This window comes from Amblyomma mixtum, chromosome 3 (genome assembly GCF_055824585.1).
Source record: "Amblyomma mixtum isolate Tamu chromosome 3, ASM5582458v1, whole genome shotgun sequence".
NCBI classification, from domain to species: domain Eukaryota; kingdom Metazoa; phylum Arthropoda; class Arachnida; order Ixodida; family Ixodidae; genus Amblyomma; species Amblyomma mixtum.
In genome coordinates, this window is record NC_143014.1 from 317522512 (window position 1) to 317531387 (window position 8876).

Sequence of the window (8876 nt, forward strand, 5' to 3'; positions counted from 1 at the left end):
CTGCTGTGGATGCTCAGTTGTTATGGTTCTCGACTGCTGACCTGAAAAGCGGGGGTTCAGTCCCAGCCACTATGACCACATTTCAATGGAGGTGAAATGCTAGAGCCCCATGTACACATTCAAGAACCCCAGGTGGGCGAAATTATCTGGAGCCCTCCACTATGGCATCCCTCATAGCCGGGGTTACTTTAGGACGCCACAACTACCATGAACCATGCACCAAGCCCATTACCATTCCAGCTCTCGCGGCAAGCTGACTTTAGCATCGCAGTGAATTAAAATTACGAAGCAGTGATAACGTTGCACTTTTTATTTGTGTCTCACGTGACTTATATTGACCTTTTACGTTGTAGCCATTACTTGACTGTCGAAGCCGAAACAGGTGAGAGAAGGAATTTGATTATAAATTATTTATTGATTGTAGGTTGATGTCCCATGGTGTTCCATGCAAGCTAATCTCTTGTGGGTCATTATAAAGAAAAAACATACAACCTGTGATGAAAATATTAAAATGTGGAGGGAATCGGAGTGATGTTCATGCAGAATAATACCGACTCGGGGTATACATGAACAGGTTGCAGTCATTCAGTTTAATACTGATGTTTTTTTCTTCTGTTTCTCATGAAGCCTTTCCAATGTTTTTGTAGCAAGCTGAGGTTGAGGTGCATGACAACGCCTCTACAAGTCATTCCAACTTGGATGATGAGCCTTCAAGCCTGCATCTTGGTGACAGAATTTCTGATGCGCAACTGCAAAGGCTTGATGAGGACACTGATGGGCTTGAAAACCATGTTGTAGAGGACCCCGATGAAGACTTGTCGGAATTTGTAAGAGTGAACTCCGAGTCGAGATTTCCACGTCAGAACACTGCCCACCTGCAGGCGATGCTGCTTGTATTAACATTTGTTGTTGCTGCTGGCCTTCCTTGGACACAAGTGGACAGCTTGTTGAAGCTGTTGAATGCGTTGGTGGTCCAGAACGTCTTCCCATCGACAAAATATAGCTTCAGGAAGTTATGGAATTTGCACATATCAAGGATGGTGGAAGCCCATACATACTGCCCAACATGTCAGTGCCTGACATAAAGCTGCGGCCTAGATTTCCAGCGCTGCACTAATTGTGCAACCACAACGACTATGGCACAGCTGGTGAAAATGGAAGCTTTTTCATATCTGTCCACCTCAAGCGTCAGCTACAGTGCCTCTTAGATTAGTTTGGGGATATAGTTGGAGCAAACCTCCAGAAACTGACACCTGAAACTCATCAGGGAGCTTATAAGGATATCACAGATGGCCAACTGTACAGAAAGGTCCGCCATAAAAGGAACATGAATTGGAATGACCTGACTGTTACCGACAACAGCGATGGATCGCCAATATTTAAGCCGAGCAAAGGGTCAGTCAGGCCAATTCAAGAATTCAAGTATCGATTAAATTCCCTACCGTTGAAAGAACATCCTCATCGGCGCTATTTGGTTTGCCTAAGGTCACCCACCTACTCACCTCTACTTGAAGACTACTCTACTTGAAGACTACTCTACTTGTCGAGAAATTCCACACTATGGGCAGCTTCGCATGGTCATTTGCCGGCAAAGTTGTGCAGTCAACAATGAATGTGTTGTGCTTTTGTGCTGACTCGCCACCTCGCGCTACACTGCTGAATGCTAAGCAATACAACGGATACTAGGGCTGTTCTTGGTGCCTTCAAAAAGAAACGCTTGTTGATGGTAAGAATTATTTCAGTCATATTAGAAGCTTTGCCTCTTCTGCTTTCTGCACACTGTACAGCTCTAAGAACATAATTTTCTTGCTTAAATGCATTGACATGCAACAAGTTTGACTATTTACTGGTATCCCATGTGGTTGGTATCAACTGTTACCAGGTATAAAAATACTGGCTCATATCAGTTTTAACCAGGTTGTGTTCTAATGCAATAACAACAACTTAGTGTTGCAGCAACTTGGTGATGCGGAGCCATGATGATGACGTGACAGTCTGTGGTGCCACATAAAAGCAGTGAAAGCAATTTCACTTGTGAAGGATTATCCCCCATATGGGGGAGAGAGAGAATCGAAGATGGTATGGCAGAGGAAAGGATGGCGAAGTTGCTTGTTTGTGACAGCTGTAACTCTGCTGCTTAGTCTTTTAAAGAAATTTTTCTATTCACATATTCCAGAGACGCAGCCTGACAACTGCCAGGGTATAGCAGTTTTCGACCATAGGGATCACGGGTCATATAAATCTCCTCATAAGTATTCTGAAACAACAGGCTGTTGTGGGATGCTTAGTTTACTTTCTACCAGGCATAATAACAAAGGGAGGACATTTTGCACGTTGGTGAGCAGTCACATTTAGCTTTGTGCTTACCATGAGAAATATGTACAAATATGCACAGGGCACTTATTTCTAGCTATGGGGAGATTGGGTGCTTTTAATTATGTGAGCAAAATGTCTGTGCTGTCTGTTCAAAATCTCGTGATATGTTTTTTGTCGTATGATCCAAGATATAAGCGGTGTGAAGACTGGAATCACAGTTGTCACCTGTAGTACACATGTATGGATTCAGAATAACAAATATTGTCAATTGAAAGTTCTATCTTACGCAAGCACTCTTGTAAACCTGTGTGTCTCTTCCTGCAGAAGCTGTGCACATTAAAGGTCAGGAAGATTGACTGTGCAGGTGAGATTCCGTGTTGATCCTAATAATCCGGAGCTTTTCATTAGCATCTCCCATAGCCTAGGTCTACCTCTTGGAAGTTGGGTTCTGCAGTGAAAAATAGGGCATGCAAGATCCACATGTTGACCCATTGCCCATGCACATATTCTGAGTGCAACATGAAAAGCCTAATTTTGTAAAATGGGCTTGTGCATTGATTAAAGGTAGATATGGTACCATTGCATGTTGTTTAAATTATTGTAGCATTTCATAACCATCGCATACACGCCCATGTCGTTCTCTCCTGTCTGTTCTTTAGCATGTATTTCTTTGTTCATTATGCATAGTACTATGACAAATTTATCTGTCATTTCTTTTTTCAGGCACTCTGAAGCATATCATGGAGGGGCGACATATGGTCGAGCGACGCCATGACACTGTGTACAGTGCCACAAAACTTGCAGCCAGGCGAGACCGTCCCGTGGATGGCTTGAAGGGCTTGTCAGCCGTCGGAACCCTCAGCACATTGGACCTGGTGTGGGGCTTTCCACCGGCCTACATGCACTGCATACTGGAAGGTGTCACATAGCAGCTAATGGAATTTGGCTGTGTTCACAAGGAAGTGCCTGGCACATTGGGAATCATGTGAGAGAGTTGAATTACCGCCTGTTGAAAATTCGGCCGCCAATTTCTTTCACCAGACTGCCAAGACCAGTAACTGAGCGTTCGTTTTGGAAGGCTACAGAGTGGAGATATTGGCTTCTTTATTGCAGTGCGCCTTGCCTCTTCAATATACTCCCGCAGAGATATTTCACACTTTTCTGCCTTCTTGCACACAGTTTATTTTTACTCTTACAAGCAGGTGTTGACGAGACAGATATTTTTTGTGCTGAAAGGCTTCTTGTGCAGTTTGTTGAGCAGATGCCAATTCTCTATGGTGAACACACCCTGACATTCAATGTGCACCAACTTGTGCACCTTGCAAAATCTGTGCGTATGACTGGGCCACTGTGGGCAACCTCTACCTTCCAATTTGAAGGAAGGAATAGTGACATTCTGAAGCTGGTTTCTGCAGCGAAAGGTGTGACACATCAAACAGCAGAGCGCTTCATCATGCGTGAGGTGCAGAAGTCCCTGAAGCGTCTGGTACTATTGTCACCCTTCCTGAAAAAGCAGCAAAAGCTGATCTCGGGGAAGCAAGGCAATAAGCTCCACTCAGGAGTATTAGGTGCACTATTGCAGACTGGCAGTCTTGAATGCCATGTTCTGGATTTGATCACCCAGACCATTGGTGCTGTGCCCAGTATGAGTGAATACCTCAGAGAACGTATTAAACGAATCATTGTACATAGTGCCAGTTACAACACGACCGAGAAAACGGGCTCTGAGTACATTCTAACAGACGATGACAAGTTCTTGCGAGTGATCAAAATCTTTTTGGTGGAAAAAATTATCTTCTTACTCTGCCAAGAACTAATTACCGAGGAAAGCTTTATGCCTTTCATGTTCACTGCTGAACACCGTCCGACTGACGTTGGGTTGTGCCTAATTTGTGAGCAGAAAGTTATTTCACCTTGTGTGCTTGTGGCCCAGAACAACCAATCATATATTGTGAAAGTGATTAGGAACAGATGCCAGAGACAAATTTAAATTGGCTTATAGCGAACCGTGCGACGTTGCATACGACTAGAAGTTTTCCCTGTCCTCTGTCTAAAGGCCTATTATGCATGGTAAAGGACACTGTTTTCGCACTAAGTGTTTTTTGCACAGTCCATTTTATTTGTTTGTAGTCTTATGTTTTAAGGCATTGGGTCGATGCTTCTGTGAGAAGGGAGTAATTCCGCAAACCTTTGTAGTGTTTGTTTATTCTTCAGTGTTGCCGCTTTATCGCTTTGGCTCTGATGCAAGACGCGACCAGATTTCTCGATTGATCGCATCTAGGCGGAGCCGCTTCTGCGTTGTTCCAAAATGTTCTAGTAACTTTGCACGCTTTGTCTCGAAAGTTCGCTATCAGCTTTAAATTCAGCATGGCCAAGAGCAGGGGGCATTCTGTCCAACGACCGCAGAGTTCGCCTGTTGCTACGCCGCCGCGGAGTCATTCAGTTCTTTGCTTGTGCAAGTCAGCACAAAAAGAGTTTCGTTTAGAAGCCATTTTCGCTGTCTTCCTGCTCTCCGGACTACAGGCACCACTCTGTGACAATATTTGCCTTAGTTGTATGGAAGGTGTGCACCTTTCGCTGCATATGGCATTTGAAGTTTATTTCCTTGTGCTGTTCTCAATTACTGTGAAACACCTCTGCATCTCTGTGTTGCACTTAATATAGGTCATTGTATATAGAAGAAGCATTCTGTCTAATGTCCAGTGTGTAGTCTTGTTTGTAATTACTGAAGCTGAATGTGGCTTGTAATCGCATTTTTCATTAGCCATATTTGGCCTAAGGCTCAAATGTACATGTGTTGGTTTGTTATCGGAGTTTGTTAGTTTGTTATCTGAGGTTTGTTGAAAGAGCACTTTATTTGTAGTGGAAATAAATAATTATGGTCTTTGATTTTTACATATGTTTATGAAAACATGTTAGTTGGTTACCTTCGTTATCATTCTACTCAACACTGTTTCACAGAGGTGATTATATATCGAAGGGCAACCTTCTGCTGCATACGTTCTGCTTGAATTGGTATGTTGAGGCATTTTCATCAGCACATAACATCCAATGAAGCAAAGTTTAGGCATGCTTAAGCATGACACACTGCTGCCCTTTGCTTTACCTGAAAAATGGTTGGTATAGTTCTATACTGCACTTCGTGATCAGTGCGGCAGGCGCGTCAGACAAGAAATACAGATTAGGATGGATGCACTCTACCAGTATTTGTCTCTGCTGTGTATGCCCCCAAACTGAAGTAAACTAAATGAGGTAATGCAGTGTAGTTGCATATGTTTACAACAGCACACTAACTTCCTATGTGTGTCAGCCAGAATGTAGTTGATTGGTGTCCAAACCTTAATACCTATTCAAAGTGTTTTGCATGAAAAAATTAACCAACCCACTCTTTAGTGCACACCACAACCCATGCACACTGGTGTATGCACTACAGCACACTAACACTGCACGCTGTGGACACCAAAATACACCAATCAAGTGTGGTGTGCATGCTACAAGACACCAACGCTTTTTGGTGTGCACGCTACAACACGCCAACCCATTGTGGTGTGCCCGCTGCAACACACCAAACCAGTCTGGCGTGCACGCTACAAGGCACCAACGCTTTTTGGTGTGCACGCTACAACACGCCAACCCATTGTGGTGTGCCCGCTGCAACACACCAAACCAGTCTGGCGTGCACGCTGCAACACACCAACCCAGTCTGGTGTGCACGCTGCAACACACCAACCCAGTCTGGCGTGCACGCTGCAACAAACCAACCCAGTCTGGTGTCCACACTACAACACACCAAATCGGTCTGGTCTGCACGTTACAACACACCAAACCGGTCTGGTGTGCACACTACAACACTACAGCCCAGTCTGGTGTTAACATTAGAACACACTACAGAAGCTGGTGTTCACACTAGGAAACACCAGGAAACACCAAGCCGTCCTAGTGTATTTTTTAACTGGGACAAAGTCCGCGCCGTGCGTTTCTTTCGTACTGCGCGTTCCTCCGGATAATGTGCGCAGCTTCGCCGCCGCGGTGGCTCAGTTGCTATGGTGCTCGGCTGCTGACCCAAAAGACGCGGGTTCGATCCCGGCCGCGGCGGCTAGAATTTCTTTGGAGGAGAAATTCTAGAGACCCGTGTACTGTGCAATGTCAGTGCACGTTAAAGAACCCCAGGTGGTCGAAATTTCCGGAGCCCTCCACTACGGCGTCTCTCATAGCCTTAGTCGCTTTGGGACGTTAAACCCCACAAAACCAAACCAATGTGCGCAGATTCCTCTGGCCCTGTTCATATTTACGCCAGTTCATCGCAAACTTTGTGGAAATCGCCTGCCCTCTTACTACACTCCTCAAGAAAAACGTCCTGTTCTCTTGGGGGCCACCCAAGCTGCCGCCTTCAGAACCCTTCTCAGTGCCCTCACCGCTCCACCTGTCTTGGCTCACTTTGATCCCTCAGCTCCTACGCAACTTCGCAGCGACGCGAGCGGCCATGGCATTAGTGCCCTACTTGCTCAGCGGCGACGCAATCAGCTTCGCCTCATTGGGTACGCCAGCCGTCTCCTTTCTGTGTCAGAGGTCAACTATTCCATCACCGAGCGGGAATGTCTCGCCCTCGTTTGGGCCATTGCCGAATTCCGCATTATGCTGGCTTTCTTCTCTCAAAGACCCTACTGGCCGGCTGGGGCGCTGGGCTCTTCGTCTTCAAGAATATCTTTTCTGTCGTTCGCAAGTCCGGCCGCTTGCGCCAGGACGGAGATTGCTTGTCCCGTCACCCTGTCGATCCGCCTCCCTCCAACGAATGTGAGACTGACGGCGGCGTTTTCTCCATCTCGGACTTCCGCAGCATTGCGCAAGAACAGCGCTTGGATTCCGCGCGACGCTCCATCATCGACCGCCTCACCACCGACCGCTCTGATTCTTCCCTCGCCCCATTCGTGCTCCATCATAACATCCTCTATCGGAGCAATATGGGGCCTGACGGCTCTGAGCTCTTGCTCGTGGTCGCTCAATACTTGCGCTGCAGCGTCCTTGAGCAGCTCCATGACGTTCCCATGGCAGGTTATCTTGGAGTCTCCCGCACGCACCACAGCGTGCGCCGCCGCTTCTTTTGGCCAGGTCTATACCGTTCTGTCCGACGTTATGTGGCCGCTTGTGAGCTCTTCCAGCGCCGGAAGACGCCCTCGGTTCTCCCTCCCGGACACCTTCAGCCTATACCCATTCCAGTAGATCCGTTCTCCCGTGCCGGCCTCGACCTGCTCGACCCTTTTCCGGTGTCTGCCATAGGAAACAAATGGATCGCCGTCGTGACGCACTACTCGACGCACTGCGCCATCACACGCGCGATCCCAATCAGCTGCGCCACTGATGTCGCTTACTTTCTCCTGCACAACGTCATACTGCACCACCGTGCTCCCCGTCAACTGCTCACTGATCGCGATCGCTGTTTTCTTCCTCAAGTGGTCGCCGAACTTCGCCGCTCCTGCTCCGTCCGTCATCAATTCGCCACGGTCTACCACCCACAGACGAACGGCCTCACCGACCGTCTGAACCGTACCCTCACCGACATGATTTCAATGTACGTCGGAGACCATCACCGCAACTAGGATATTAGCCTGGCATTTGTGACATTTGCATACAATTCCAAGCGTCACGATACAGCTGGTTTCTCTCCTGTTTATCTTCTGTTTGGCCGCGATCCTCTACTGCCCTTCGATAGTGTACTGCCCGCCGCCGCTTCCACGAGTACTTACGCTCGGGACGCCATCGCCCGCGCGGGCGCCGCCCGTCGTGTCGCCCGCTAGCGGCTGTCGGCCTCCCAATTAATACAGAAACGCCACCATGACTCTCGCCGTCACGAAGTAACTGACTCTCCTGATTCTCTTGTTTTGCTCTGGGTCCCGTCCCGCGGTGTGGGTCTGAGTAAAAAAATCGGCAGTGGCTTAGCTCTGGTTAAGCCTGGATATACAAGCGAAAAGCTGCAGTTATGCTGTGTTTCACGCCATGGCTGTAGCAGTTCACGCACAATGCACTGGGAGCACCACGATAGCGGTGAAGATTTGGAGCCAACTCCCTCGCTGCCACTTCTGGGTGTTCTTTTCATCCTCCCATGGCGAATGTCTGCGCTTCTTCTACGGCTGCCGCCGCTGCTCACGCGTGCGTTCTCGCAACGCCTTTCGCCTTTCCAAAAAATCTTCTCTTGGGACGGCGGCGAAGACCGCCCTGCAGCGGCAAGGGGCAAACCGGTGGCGAGGAGGAGAGGTGGCGATGGAGCGCGTGCCGCGGCGCGCGGCTTCTTATATGGCCGCCTCCGCCGCTCACGGGTTATCGCAACGCCTTGCGAAAGAACCTTCTCCTCTTGGGATGGCGGCGGCGACCGCGCAGCAGCTGCGAAGGGTAAACCGGTGGCGAGAAGAACGGAGGGGGCGGCGAGGAGGAAGAAGGGCGCGCCGCGGCGGCGCCCAGGGGTGGCCCACGCGAAGCGCGGTGTTGACGGGCCTAGCTTTTCGCTTCAAAACTGCTCCCGCGACACAGGCCCACGTCCCGTGACAGTGGTGACATACGAGATC